The 15,707-nt window shown below is 41.8% G+C and overlaps 1 protein-coding gene across 1 annotated transcript in view; it reads left to right on the top strand.

The window, feature by feature from the left end:
• ZC3H4 (zinc finger CCCH-type containing 4) overlaps window positions 1-15,707 on the top strand; it is a 184,215-nt gene that overhangs the window by 27,131 nt on the left and 141,377 nt on the right. Inside the window, exon 2 of the mRNA XM_085625634.1 lies at window positions 2,496-2,836. The gene's annotated coding sequence lies outside the window, so the exon portion shown is untranslated. The remainder of the gene's footprint in view (window positions 1-2,495; window positions 2,837-15,707) is intronic.

Here is a 15,707-nt window from a genome sequence, read left to right on the forward strand (position 1 = left end):
TTTTGCTGTGCTGAAAGTGAGGTCCGAGGCGAGTTGTGGGGCCCTGATCTACTGGTTGGAGGTTGTACTGCGGTCTTTTAGGAAAGCAGAGAACCACTGATTCTCTCTTCTAAGACTGGCCTCCCTTCGCTCACACGCTTTGCAGCTGCAGTCTCCTTGTGTTTTGAGCCAGAGAAATGGCAGCACCAGCTGCTCAGGTTCGAAGTCAGAAGGCACTTTTGTAATCCACATAGCAGTGCAGTGACTCCCTGTCCTCCTGTGTAGGCTTGGGGCCATATGTACAAAAACATTTTTGTGGTCGCAAATGGCCAGATTAGCAGAATCAGACCGTTTTCGACCCCACAAAAAATGCTTTTTATATGTACAAAGCCCAAATTGTGATTCGGTAACATGTTACTGAATCGCAATTTGTGTTTAGTGATTCGGTATTTAAAAGAGATGTGTTCTTGGTGTCTCTGTCAAATAACGAATTAAAGAGCTATGTATGAATATTTTGCAACGGTAATTCTGTGTGAATGTTTTGCGACCGAATTACGGTCACAACACATTCATTTTTTACTGACACCTCAAGGGTGGTGGTAAACATTTGCAAAAGGACCCCTTTCCCTTTGTGAATGTTGGAACAAATATTTTTTAAGAGCAGGCAGTGGTCCAAGGCTATGTGAAGTTTTATTTTCTTATATTAGTAATTGCGATTTCCTAATAGCGATTTTGTGAAAATGGCAATTTGGAAATCACAAATTCCTATTTGTTTTACATATGGCCCATGGCCTCATCCTGACATCAAAAAAGTAAGTGTTTGTGAAATCTAGGGAAACTGTGGCCAACGGTGAGCAGTAATTAATAAAAATGAGATAATGATAATCCATATCAGTGAGAAAACTCGTGTTTAAATTTCTTGAGTTTTATTTAATTTACTTGCTTTTTACAGAATTTTATGTTTCTGTAGTTTTTCACATACTGCATATTAATCTTCTGTTGTGCATGATATTGCATGACTTAATGGTACGTGTCTCTGTGAGTTGAGATTGTGGGTGGGTATTTCTAACGGGCCATAATTGAGGGGTTTGGAGTTGAGGTTGAAGGCAGTGCAAGTTTCTCACAGTGCCCATCAGTCATTAAGGTCTTTAGACTACTCGAACATGCAATCCTTAGCCTCTCTGCAGAGTGCACAGAGCAGTGGTGGCATGTGCCACTTGTAATTGTGATTATATGTGAAAGTGTGTGAAGGAGTACAAACCGGCTTAAATATTGACAGAGACTAAATGTGCTTACAGTTAAATGGGTGTTTTCTGTTGTGTGTGGGTGATGTTGGTGAAGTGAATGAGATGCAAGGAAGTATATGATGGAGAGAGTGAAAAGAGGGTGCAGAAAAGAAAATTGGTGAGGTGTGAAACATGCAAGTGGAGGATTTCAGAATGATGTTGGGAGAAAACGACTAAAAGTGTCTCACAGATAGTCTGCAGGGGAAAGAAGAGCAAATGAGATACTGGTATGATCATCCCCTCTGAAGAGCACTAATCCTTCCACCTCAGTAACATTATTGTTTTGAAGTTTAAATGGTACGAATTTCTTGGGGGTCCCTGGCTTCCAGTAGTAATTTACTGGGGTCCTCAGAAGTCAAAAGCTTAAGAACCACTGATGTTAAATGCTCTGACACCCTACACAGGGATGAGTAGTGCTGAAAAAAGATTTAACTAGAAACATGGTATTTAAATTGTTATTTGTGTAAATACTCATACAGACCGATACATCTAACATTTTTTAAAATGCATGCATATCTCATACAGGGATTGAACATAATCAGATGCTTGCTTCCAAATCATAGTTTCTCTTAAGAACTTGTGAAGTAATAAGCTGGCTGTCCTTTGTTTCCCCTCCATTGCTCTGGCATCTAGGTGTGAAGCTTCTAACAGCTCCAAACAAGGATGCCTCTCGAAGAAAAGAGGGCTGATGGCTCTTTAAATTAAGCTTTTATCTTTAGCTCAGCGGGAAGTGGAAATAGGATAGCCCCTTTATGCCTGCACATTGCTGCTCAGAACTAAAGCAGACAATTTGTAGGCACTGCTGAATGTGTCCCAGTGTCGGAAAATTACACTAGGACAATGTCAAAGTCAAACAGATTGACTGTCAATATGTGTCCTTTTTACCAATTTATTTTTTGCCGATTTACAAAAACATTTATTAATTAACCTGTTAGACGTCAAAAGGTTAAGAACCACTGATGTAAAACGCTCTGACACTCTACACTGGGATGAGTACCGCTTTAAAGAATTACAATAAAAACAGAATAAAAACAGTTGTGGTAATTAAAATGTTATTTGTGTAAATACTCATACAGACTGTTACATCTGACATTTTTAAAGTGCATGCACATCTCTAATACAGGGATTGAACATAATCAAAAGCTTGCTTCCAGATCATAGTTTCTTGTGAGTACTTGTGAAGTAATAACAAGCTGTCCTTTGTTTCCCCTCCATTGCTCTGGCATCTAGGTGTGAAGCTTCTAACAGTTCCCAGCCAGGATGCCACTTGGAAAAAGAGAGGGCTGATTGCTCTTTAAACAAAGCATTTGTCTTGAGCCCAGCTGAAAGTTGGAAATACGATAGTCCCCTTACACCTGCATACTGCTGCTCTGAAATAAAGCAGACAATTTGAAGGCACTGCTGAATGTGTCCCAATGTCTGAAAATGACGCCAAAGACAATTTCATCATATTTTACTGGACCCAACATCTTGGCAGGTGGAATGGGGTCCACTCGGGACTTGTGTCCTGTGTAAGTTACTACGAAAGAATAAGTTACAACAAAAGTGCAGTATGTGAATACAGAAAATGGGTAAGCTTACACAAAAGTACAAACTTACTCTCAAGTGTAAGTTACCTTTGTGACTCATGCCTGATGAATATTATTATTTCTGTAGTTCCCCCTTTAAAGGATTATATACAGATTTGTATGGTCATGTTTTACTGTGAAAAATACATTGATGCATTGTAATATTTTGTGTTTTGAAAAATAAGTGAAAAAAAGATTTGACTTGTAGTTTGCATGAAGCTCCTTTGATGTAAGTTTATAGCTCACTATGCTAAATTAAGATTTCAATTTATGAACTGGAAGTAACAAACGGACCTGGGTAAAAAGCACTAACCAACTTACCTGTCTACATTAAATGCAAATATCTAATAGACGTCATTTAGGGGGTCACAGCTGCAACCCCTGGCTTGCCCCTTGCGAACCCTGGCCTCAGCGGTAGCAAACTCATTGTTAGCAACACAGCTTGAAAGCAGCTCATTCTTATGGGCATCAACTGGGGCCCTAATCTCAATGCACTCTATACCCATCAAAAAAAGTTCTTTTGATATTGTGTTCCTCAGCATTCAAGTAGAGGATCAAGTCATCCGCAAACAATTTAAGCTTGGGAGCATTGAGAACCCGGGGTTCAATATGCGAATCTTGATGACGGGATAGAGCTAGCGCAAAAAGAGCCGAAGAGATCGGACAGCCCTGACGAGTGCCCGTACTAATTATGATTTTCCCCACCAAGTGTGCGTTTAACATAATCCTAGCTTGTGCTTGGTTGTATAAATTATTTAAGCATGTCACCAATTTTAATGGAAAGCCAAATCTAAACATGGTGGTAAAATGAATCTCCCACTGAACTAGATCAAATGTTTTTTCAGCGTCTATCATAATGATGAACACCTTGATGTTCTTACTGGCAAAGAAATCAATGGATTGGAGGAGGAAATTAGTGTTTGCAGTTACATAGACTAAACCATTCGAAATCAGAAATTTTGTTATTTAACCCCTCTGTCTCTGTATTACCTAATGAAGTGCAATACCGGGTGCAAGTTGTGTGTCCAATCAGATACCTAGGTATTTTTATCTCACACGATTACCGATACTGGCAAAAGCTCAGATTCTACTGTCGCAATAGCAGCTATATCCTATTACAATCGTTGGGCGAATAGCTTTAATTAAAATGAGGATGTTACCTCTTTTTCTTTTCAATTTTTCTAATATATTATAAAGGTTCCACAGAAGTTCTTTTTAGAAATTGACCAGATGCTGCAACATTTTATATGGTCAGGCAAAAAACCTCGAACCAAGTTAGAAACCTTTCAGTAGCCAATAGAAGATAGTCACCTAGCAACCCCACATTTTAAGAAGTATTTTCAGGCTTCATTTTTTTGGATTGGTACGTGAGGACAGTAACCTCTCAAAATCCCCAAACAACTTCTATCTCAACCTTATGTTGAAAGAAGCAAATATCAACCTTTTCCCCTTCCTTTAAGTTCCCAAGCTCCCAAAACGGTGAAGATATAAGTTCCCTTTGGTAGTAGCCTGGAGATTTCATCAACTGAAGGAAATCTACGATTTCCCTCATTTTCACTAGGACATCTGATTGAAAGACTGTGATTTGTTAGGTCTTTCTTTAGGAAGAGTGTGCATTCAGAAGTGGGAGAAAGCGGAGATTCGTAGGCTTAAGGAGTTTTTAGTAGCTGGAGCCATGAGGCCTTGGAGGCAGCTTCAAGATGGTAACCCTGCAATCTCCGAGGGGTTGTTTTTATCATACTCTCAAATTCAATATTTTATTGATGACACAAAACCTCAAGGGGACTCTCGAACCTCGGCATTAAGCCATGAGTTTTTATTTCTTGGGACAAGTGGGAGTTGGCAAATGGTACAATACCTTGTTGGAACAACTGTATCCCAAGGTGGCCCCAGCTGCTCTAGCAAAAATTGCATCCACTATGGGCTGCAATATAAAATTCTCTATTTGGAATACATATAATATATGGGCCCATAAGTACATTAGGGTTCTCAATTTTAAGAGGAAGTTTTTTTTTCAAAAGGGCTTTTATGTTAGACACCAGCTAAACCTCAAAGGATTTTCCAACCTCATCACAATTATGCTTTAGATGTGGGGGTGGACAGGGGGTATTGATTACATATCATTTTTACTTGTCCAGTCTTATAAATGTTTGGGAGTCGTGTTTACACCAGAACCAATGAGGGCTCTCTTTAGGATATGTAACTCAGGGAATTTAACTATCCATTAGAAACAATGTTACTTTATTTCGACCTTAGTGGCCAAATCATTAATCCTGCAGAAATGGAAATTGAGAGAAGCCCCCTTGTATGAACAGCGGAAAGCTAAAATGCACCATATTAAATCAAAGGAAGAACTCTATGCTTCGCAGATTGGGGCGCCTTTAAATTTCAGAAAATATGGGAAGGGGAAGGTAGAACTGGTTAGTACTCGGGGTCTACTGCTAGTAGATTGGGATCAAATGTCTTCAAGATATTCAAAAGGAAGAAGGAGAGAGGGGGGAAGGAGGGGGAAACAGAATGAAAGATTCTTGTGTAATGTTTTTCATGCCTCTTTTTAACTTCCTTTGGAGTATTCATTTGGATTTTCTGAATGCTATGAACATTAAATAACATGCAAAATTAAGCTGATGTATCCTACTGTAAATGAAATGAATTATTATATTGCCTTTTCTTTGCTTTTTTTCGCTCTCCTTGTCCCCTCATAAGAAAGAGGGAGCGAGTAATCAAAAAATGCTTTTAAATGTATGCAGTTTGCATGCATCCAGGTGAGCGTGTGTATGTGTGAGAGTGTGTGTGAGTGAACGTAAAGGTCAGTTCTATGACAGGACCGGAGGCTCCGATTATGCTTCTCTTTTCTTTACTACTTTTTAACAGCAGCCAATCACAATAAACTTTTCTAAAATACTACATTTCCCATGATACTATACTTTCATGTGGCCAACCATAGAGCCACTGCCATATATAACATTTCCACCACATCATAGTATCCTCTTTCTTTGCTGCTTCGCAGCCAATTAAGTGCACTTTAAATTGCTCTCTATTTTGCGTGTACCGTTGACGCTATTAGTGTTATTCATCTAATATTGTTATTCATGTGGTTATTGTACATTGATGCTAATAGTATTATCTGCGCAAGCCTTCCGCATTTATCAGTCTGGGGCCGCACGGCTGCGCCGAGTTACTAGTTGAGGGAGCGTTTATCCTCCCAGAGGGACGCTTGCAGCCCGCGCTTGATTGCACTTGTGGAGTGAGAGTCTGGGAGCGACGTTGCATGTCTGCCTAACACATGCTCCTCTTTCATTGTTCTTCATGCTGGCCAGCCCCGTGCATGCGCAGCAGCCATTTTGACTGCCTCTGTGAGGTTTGAAATGAATGCGCGGAGACGCGTATAAACACTCTCCTAGTCCCTGACCCTCGTGTTGCTGCCTACTGATGCCTTGTTCTGGCTCAGGGTTTGGAAAATTGTGCTGAGGCAGTACATGTTTCGAGTGTGTATCTGTCTGCCGTCCAATATGAAAGCCACTGGAGCTGCGATGCCAGGAAGTAGGCTTCGAATGATGGCGCGCTGAGCCCCCCCTGTGTCGTGGGTAGTTTTAGCTTTGCTAGCGCGATCCTGTGCCGCCCCATACCCCATATTAAAGAACTGAGGAGTGTGTCTAAGTCTTTGAAAAAGGAGCGGGTGGGATTACTGGGAGATTGGTGAAGTAATATAAAATCCTGTCCTGAAGCCTTTGTTGCCTGATCGTTCCCGGGGGACCTTTCCCAGCTCCTTGGCCAGGGGTTGGTTTTCACACCATCCTAGGTAACTATAATTTCATGAAAGTGCAAATGTACTTTTCTCTCTATCCTCTCCTTTCTGAGCACCGTTATTGCAAATTATGTTTTGTCTGAATAATTGACTAATTGAATCTTACTTCCTTTGGGTAATGGAGACTGTACTGTACTTTGAATTGTTTCATATGAATTTAATTTAGATAAAGCCTTCAAAACATTCCCGAGTCTGTGGTTATTCTCATTACAAAGAAAATTGATTTATGTAATTTCACCATCAACTAGTTCAACTAATGGCCCATTAACCAGAGGAAAGAACTTTTTGATCAGTGAAAGATTGGTTAGGTATGACAGGTAACTAATCTTACAATAAGAAACAACATAAAAATTGACCCCCAGCGGTTTAACTAGTCAGTGTGAGTATGTGTGTTTATGGGCCCAGGTGAGTATATGGTGTTGGATTATCTGTGGCTGGTTCACCGCTGGATCAGTTTCCTGGTAGCAGAGCTATGGTTATTATTGACTAGATTGGTGATAAGTATTGATTATTGAATTATTGATTTATGTTTTAACAAACCCGTTTGTATTTTGTTTTGAGTTGTCGCAGAGTGAATAGCTGGTGGTAAATGGAAGCCTCACTGCATGATGTTACTCGTCTGTTAGAATAAGCGCTGAAAAGCTATGCAGGGCTAGCAGTGCGAATTTAGGGTCTTTTCGTATAAAAGTGAGAGTGATTGACAGCAAAGGGGTTTGCAGGTGAAACTTTGGTTTTATATCACCTAGTAAGGATAACTCTGATGGAGTAACAGGTTCTTCCGAGCTTGAGTGAAGGGTAAGCGGAAAGTTTTACTCGCAGTATATGAAGAGTAAGCGGAACGTTTTACTCGCAACAAAAGAAATAATCTATCCTTTGGTTTTAGTGAAACGGACAGAGTAGCGAATGTTTCTATGTTGTTATTAATGAAAATTGTAAGAAAATAAGTTTTCGTGTTACCTTGTGAAGGGAGGGTCAGTCGCCGGAGTTGCACTGACGTCACAGAGAGCCACACAGGGATAGGTTGAAACAGCGGGTGTGTGACTGACGCGAATTTGTAAAGGAGGGGTCAGTAGCAAGGAGTGATACTGACGTCACAAAAAAGCAGCGCTAGGATTGGTTAGACGAACAGCGTGAGCCCAAGTTTGATTGGTCGAAAGAATAGATGCCGTGTTAGGATTGGTTGACGAAAATTTTGTATAGTTGATTCTCATTTGCGATTCAGTGTGAGTCGCCCTGATAGAAAGCTCAAGGAATTGTAGATTACTGCTTTATGTTTCCACAGTATAGAATGTATGGTGTACAGAGAAAAATGTAATTGATTAAGAAAATTAAGAATTTACAAACCTGTAATGACTAGAGAGGGAATTCCTACACCTCAGCCAAAAACACCTGCTTCGTTTATGATGATGGAGAGAGGATATCATACGTGTGTATGGATGGAAAATTGGATAGAGTACACAAAGAGTGACGGTGTTTTGGCTTTTCCAGAACATGGTACGTTTAATAGGAGAATTCTTCAAAATTTTAGAATGCAAATTAATGATTTAGATCCGAGACCCAGAATGACACAGTATGAAGCGCTAGAAGAATGGGAGACTGAATCTTATGAGAGAGAGAAGAATAGGAGTGGAAGATACATGGGTCATTTCCCCAGGTATTTGCATGAATCACATGAGGGTCAGATGAAGCAATGGAGAAAAGCAATGGTATCAGAAGGTTTATATACAGTATTAATGGCTGAAGAACAGACAGGGGGCAAGTGTAAGGAGAAAACAAAACTTTTGACAATGACAGGTTTTGGTGAATCAGAAGATGAATTCATGGAGGATATTTTAACTAAAAACCCTCCACCATACCAGGAAGGACCAAATAGAATTATTCTGAGTGCCCCTGTCCTGGGAACGCCTTTGATTCCACAGGTTATACATGATTCAACAGTTAATAGGGTACTCCAGGATAAGGAAAGAGAAGCAATAAATAAAAACAGAGAAGAACTAATACAGAAAATAACCCAACTGAATACACACCCTGAAGCATTGACAATACCCCTAACTATAGGTCCAGTTGTTCCATTATATGGAGACAAGGTAAATTGTCCAAAGCCACAAGCTATGACAACTCCTTTGAATAATCCTAGAAAAGAAATTGTAATAACTGATGACCAAGCTAGTGAATGCGATTCAGTAATTTCATTAATGGATCTACCAATAAGGGAACAAGTAAATGAAACCCCGAGAAAAGTTACACCGAGGTGTTCAAAAGAAGGAAGGTCAGTGACATCCTCAGGAATCAGAAGTGCAACAGCGGTAACTCCAGAAGATCTGGAGAGATGGGCACAAGGAATAGAAAAACAAAGCTCACCCCCAAAGATTTTAGATATTTACAAATTAAAAGTGGAATTGGAAGAGATGATAGCTGGAAATGTGGGATTAGATAGATTAAATACTTATAGTGAAGAAGAGTTATTGTTCATTTGCTGGAGCATAACCAGAAATGCAAAGACATTCCATGAGAAATTGACAGATCTTGCATCCGAAATGGGGATAGAAATAGGAAGATCAAAGGTATTACAGAAACCATATAGAACAGAATTTACTGATAAAGACCTGGAAAATTTGAATGTGTCTGGAAGAAAAGTACAGATTAGAGAGCTAATGATTATTTTGCAAAAGTGGGGAAACTTAGACAGGTGGAAGACTAGGTGGACAAAGAAGAAAGAGGAAGCACAGGCAAGTCGGACAGCATCTGAATATTTATTGGCAGAGAGATTGTGCCCAATGAGAGAAGTTCCCGGAGGGGAATATGTACATGTTCCATGGAGTCGACAAGATATTTTGTCCTATACAAATGACTTCCCTAAATTGAGCGAGAAACCATTGAATGGTACAAACAGGTTGAGAGGTTTGTGAAGGTTTCAAAGGTTTTGTTGAAAGATTTGGATGGTCTATTTGACCTAGTGGTACCTGCTGATTTATGGACAGAATGTAAGATCACAGTTGATTGGCCTAGTGATGAGTTTCCAAGAGACCCGAAGACTGGTGCACCCTCAAATGATGTGATGAAGAAATATCACCAAGTAATTACTTTCTTAAAAGGAAAAATTCTTCTTAAAGAAACAGATTGGGTAAAAATTGATAGAACAACCCAAGAGCCGACTGAATCTGTTCATGCCTCTTATGAACGATTGTTGCAGGTGTTTACACAATATAGTGGATTTGAAAACATTGGAGATAAGGCCATGGGCCATTTTGTGTATCAATTTTTGTATGGATTGAAACCAGAGATTAGTCATATGATTCAGCAGCACATGTTGTGTTGGCAGAGAACGCCCATTGGTGACATTTTAAAATATGCGAAGTACTATGGAGATGACATTGAGGCAAGGCATAAAAAATTGAAAGAGAAGATGGTGTGGGCACAAGTCAAATTAGCAGAACAGCAGGAACTTAAATTGAACAATCAAACTGATGGACAAATGAAAGAACGAGGTCAGAATGATAATATTGTGAGTGGCGGTAAAGCAAGAGGACGAATGAGCAGAGAGGAAGCGAAGAAAATGTTTCCTTGTCATGGGTGCGGAAAGTTAGGACATTGGAAAAACAAGTGTAAGAATATTCAGAATAATAATGGCCCAAATCAAAATTTAAATCCACAGACGCAGAATGAGGTGCTTATGAATCAACCGCAGCAGGTTGTTAATCAGCAGAGTCAGGTGCCACCTGCCCCTATGCCAAATTTTGTGGGCAAGACAAAGTACAGCGCGGACGCCGGATTTCAAGGAAGAAGTGGTAAGAAGAATTCTGTGATTTCACAATATTTTTTGCAAAATAACAACAACACTGAGTTTGAACAATGACGGTGCCTGAGGGGGGAGGAAGAGGAATGCGTACTTGGCGCATCCTTGCTGGTAGATCAGTCAGGCCCATTTATTGATGGGAAGGTGGAAGGTCATGATTTCACTTTTCTGTTGGACACTAGTGCTACCCATTCTACTGTGAGAACAGCAGACATCCCAAACCTACCCCTCTCGGGAGAAGCCATCCAAGTTGTAGGTGTATCTAATTAGCAGATTAGAACCCCAATTACAGAGCCCATGGAGGTGCGAATTGGCAACTTTAAAGATATGCAAAATTTGTGGTGTGCGACTCCAGTCCAGTGAACTTACTAGGAAGAGATTTATTGTGCAAAATGAACTGCACAATTTATTGCACACCGGATGGTGTAGCAATTCAGACTCCTTGAGGACATTGTCTACAAGATAGTGCTTGCAAAGCAAGGCACAGAGGTAGATGAAATCTATTAATTAATGACAAAAGATGACTTACCAGAAGAGTTGAAAACAACTGTGAATCCAGAAGTATGGGATTTCACTGGAAAAGATATAGGGCTAATGGCAAATGTAGACCCAGTGAAAGTGACCGTGAAAGAAGGTGTAGTTTACCCTAACACTCGACAATACAAAATGAGTCCTGAAGCCAAAGCAGGAGTAACTTCTGAAATTGATCGAATGATTAAACAAGGCATTTTAAAGGAAATAATTAGCAGCCCTTGTAATTCACCTATAATTGGTCTTAAAAAGCCTAGTGGAAAATACAGGATAGTGCAGGATTTAAGAAAGATTAATAAGATTGTTGTTCCTTGTTGTCCTGCAGTGCCAAATCCAGCAGTGATTTTGTATCCGATACCTTAGAATGCAGGATGGTTCACTGTAATTGATTTATGTCAAGCATTCTTCTCCATTCCTTTACACCCAGACAGCCAATATCTTTTTTCTTTTAAATTTGAGGATCTTATTTTGGCATGGAACCGAGTTCCTCAAGGGTATACAGAAAGTCCTTCAATTTTTAATCAAATTTTAAAAAACTGTTTTGAGAAATTGGTTATGCCCAGAAATTCAGTTCTGGTGCAATATATCGATGACGTACTCATAGCATTGAAATCTCCAGGTGACCGTGTAACTGATTCAATTGCATTATTAAATCATTTGGCTAAGGGAGGACACAAAGTATCCCCAGAAAAATTACAATTTTGTCAAACTGGAGTCAAATATTTGGGTCTTCAAATAGAAAGGGGAGTGAGGAAGGTGACCCCAGAAAGAATTAAGATAATAAAACAGATGCAGTATCCACAAACTCAGAGAGAGAGTAGACTGTTTCTTGGAGTAGTCGGATACTGTAGGCAGTGGATTGTAGGGTTTTCCTTATTAGCAAAGCCACTAATTCAGATGACACGAAAAATAGTGAAGGATCTAATCGTTTGAGATGATGAAAGTGTTGAGGCATTTGTAAAATTACTAACCTGTCTGTGTGAGGCCCCTGCTTTGGGTATGCCAGACTATACAAAATAATTTGCATCGTTCTGCTGTGAGAGGGAAGGTTGTGCACTTTCAGTCTTAACCCAGAGACATGGATTAAGCCGACGTCCAGTAGCCTATTTCTCTGCTACTTTGGATCCTGAGGCTTCAGCATTACCTGGCTGCTTAAAAGCAGTAGCTGCTACCTATATGAGTTTGGAGCAAAGTGAGTCAATTGTGATGGGACATCCCGTAAAGCTGTATGTTCCACATTCCGTCGAGATCCTTTTAACAAGAACTCGAACACAGCACCTTACCCCTAGTCGTATGACTAAGTACGACAGAATAATTTTGGGAGCAGAAAATGTGACCGTGATCAGGTGCACAATGGTAAATCCAGCAACTTTATTGCCAGACTCACGTTGTGAAGAAGTTAAAGATGAAATAGACCATGACTGCTTAGATGTGACAGAGTTGTGCTCTAAGCCCCGCCCTGATATACAAGAAGAGCCACTAAAAGAATCTGACCTTTTTGTTGATGGTTCGTGCATGAGGCTTGAAGAAGGAGGATTGAGAGCAGCCTATGCTGTATGTAAAATTTCCAAAGTCATTGAAGCATCCTGTTTACCGGGAGTGAAGTCTGCACAAGTAGCCAAATTGATAGCTTTAATTAAAGCATGCAAAATTGGGAAAAATTGGAGAGTAACCTTATATACTGATGGTCAATATGGTTACGGGGTTGTGCACGACTTTGGCCAGCTTTGGATGCTAGGGGGATTCATGACTTCTTCAAGATCCCCTATAAGAAACGGGAAATTTGTGAAAGAACTGTTGGAAGCAATACAATTGCCAAATGAACTAGCAGTGGTCAAGTGTGCTGCACACCAGTCAGGAAATGACTATTTGACAGCTGGTAATCGATACGCTGACCAGATTGCTCAATTTTGTGCTAGAAATAACATGGCAATAAACAAGAAAATTGAAACAAGTGGACTCAGCTGCCAACTTATGCTATTCTCAGCTTTAGAAACATGGGATGAGGTGAGACAGTTGCAGGATGAGGCAGAAGTGAGTGAAAAGGAAGGTTGGATAAAATCAGGTTGTGAAAGGAGGACAAAGGATGACACTTGGGTTTATCCAGATGGCAGACCAGTCATGCCAGATTGTTTGGTTTCACAAATGGCTAGAATGTACCATGGAGTCGCACATGTAGGCAGGGACGCCATGATCAGACTTTTCAGACAAGATTGGTACAATCCAAGATTTAGGGCAGTCGCAGAAAGTCTTTGCCAGCGATGTTTAACTTGTCAACAAATGAATCCAGGCAGGAAAACAGTGGTCAGTTGGGGATAAATTGAAAAGGCAGAAGGACCATTTGTAAGGTTACAGTTAGATTTCATACAATTGCTATCATGCAGAGGAATGAAGTACGTCCTTGTTATAGTATGTTTGTTTTCACAGTGGGTGGAGGCATATCCTACTAGGAGGAATGACAGCATAACAGTTGCAAAATTGTTGTTGAGAGAACTGATTCCGCGGTTTGGTTTCCCAGTAACTTTGGAGTCAGATAGAGGATCTCATTTTAATAATGAAATAATTTGGTTAATCTGTGAAGCATTCAAAATTGAACAGAAACTGCACTGTGCATACCGCCCAGAGGCTTCTGGAGTGGTGGAACAAATGAATGGCACAATCAAGTCAAGGCTGGCAAAAATGTGTGCATCCACATCACTGAGTTGGCCAGATGCATTACCTCTTGTTCTGATGGGACTCAGAAGTATTCTTGACAGAAACACAGGCCTGAGTCCCCATGAAATTCTCATGGGAAGAGCAATGAGACAAGCATTTATATCAGGACATAAATTGTTGAATATAACTGATGATCTGGTATTAGACTATTGTAAAGGATTGGCTGACCTAGTGCATTCTGTCTCTCACCAGGTTGGAGAAGACGCAGTTGCCAGGCAGCCGGATCAAGCACATGATCTGAATCCCGGAGATTGGGTAGTGGTGAAGAATCACACCAGAGAGTCACGTTTAACACACAGGTGGGATGAACCAAAACAGGTTATACTGGTCACTACCACAGCAGTAAAGTGTGCAGGTTTACCTAACTGGATTCATGCCAGTCACACAAAAAGGGTTCCAGCCCCTGATGAAGAGAGACCATACCTGACTCAAGCAGTTGAGGCCGCTGACGGTTGTGCAGCCGAAGAATCTGAAGTAATAGATTCTGAAGAGGCTGAAAAGGAATGTTAGAAATTGGATTTTTAGTAGGCTAGGGTGTGGGCCAAAGCCAGGCACAAACCACCACTCTAGTCAGGATAAGGGAGTTACAGTTCTAAAATAACCCCTGCTCACCCCCTTGGTAGCTTGGCACTTGCAGCCAGGCTTATCTTAGAGGCAGTGTGTAAAGCATTTGCATGTAACCAACAGTAATACAGTGTACGCACTACAAAAGGACACCACACCAGTTCAGAAAAATATCCAATATTTTTATATAATTAAGACAAGACCAAAAACGATAAAAATCCACACTACTATACTTAAAAGCTCACAGTTCCAAAAATACGCTGATTAAAAAGGGTTCCTTGTGGAGATGGCACCGTACGGGATACCACGGCGTTGTGAACAACAAAATCCAACCGTTTTGGCTGGGCGCAGGCCAGCTAAGGTGTCAGGAAGACCCGCAAAACAGTACCTGTTAAAAATGCTGGGCGTCGAGGCCCGTGAAGTCACTCGTGTTGCGGGTCGAGCTCCTCTCTGGTGGAATCAGGAGCGCTGGCAGGCGTTGGGTGCTGCGCTGCAGCGTGCGGTGCTCCCAGGTTGAGGTGCGAGCAGCGGCTCGGTGGCGGCATCAGATGACGTCATCGGTGAGACCAGGGTCGCAGTGCGAGATGAAGGCGGTGCTCGTCACGGTGCTAGCAGGTCACGATGCAAGCAGCGTCGTTGTTGCTGGAGCGCTGTCATTGGCTGACGAACTGGAGTCGATGGCGCCGGCGTCGGTAGGCCAAGGCTGCGGTGCGGGATGAGGGCGGTGCGTCGTGTGACTCACGAGCGGGAACCACGGTGCAAGCAGCGGTGTCGATTTCGGCGGGAAGGGGCGGCGTCAGGCTGGCCAGGGCGTCCTCGTGAAGCATGGCAGTGTGAAGTGCGGTGCCCACAGGTCGCGGAGCGAGCAGCGGCTGAGTGGCGGCATTAACAGGCATCGTTGGTGAGTCCAGGGTCGTGGTGCGGCGGTGCCCTTTGCAGTGCCAAAGCTTCGGCGTGAAGCGAGGCGGTGCCCACAGGTCGCGGTGCAAGCAGCGGCGCCGGTGAGACCAGGGTTGCGGTGCGGTGCTGCAGCGGTGCCCTCTGCCGTGCCTTCAGGACATGGAGTAGGCAGTGGCGTTGTAGACGTCGAGTTGGTGTTCTTCGGGTTGCAGCACAAAACACACAGTCCCCAGTGCTGTGGGTCGAAGAACTTGAAGTCTTTGCTGTTCCTGAGACTTCGTGAACAGGGGGCAAGCTCTACCTCAGGCCCTTGGAGAGACTCACAAATTAGGTTGCAGAAAGTCCAGTCCAGGCCATTCACTGCCCAAGACAGAAGCAGCCCCTGCAGGTCAGCCCAGCAAAGCACCCAGCAAAGCAGTCCTTCCTTTTTGCAGCTTCTCTGGCTCTTTTTCTTGGCAATCTTCTTGATCCAGATGAGTTCTAAAGTTCAGGGGTCTGGGACCCAGCATTTATGTCCAAAAATCCTTTGATCTTTCAGGCAGAGGGTGTCTGGGCCCGGC

This window comes from Triturus cristatus, chromosome 9, assembly GCF_964204655.1.
Source record: "Triturus cristatus chromosome 9, aTriCri1.1, whole genome shotgun sequence".
Taxonomy (NCBI): Eukaryota; Metazoa; Chordata; class Amphibia; order Caudata; family Salamandridae; genus Triturus; species Triturus cristatus.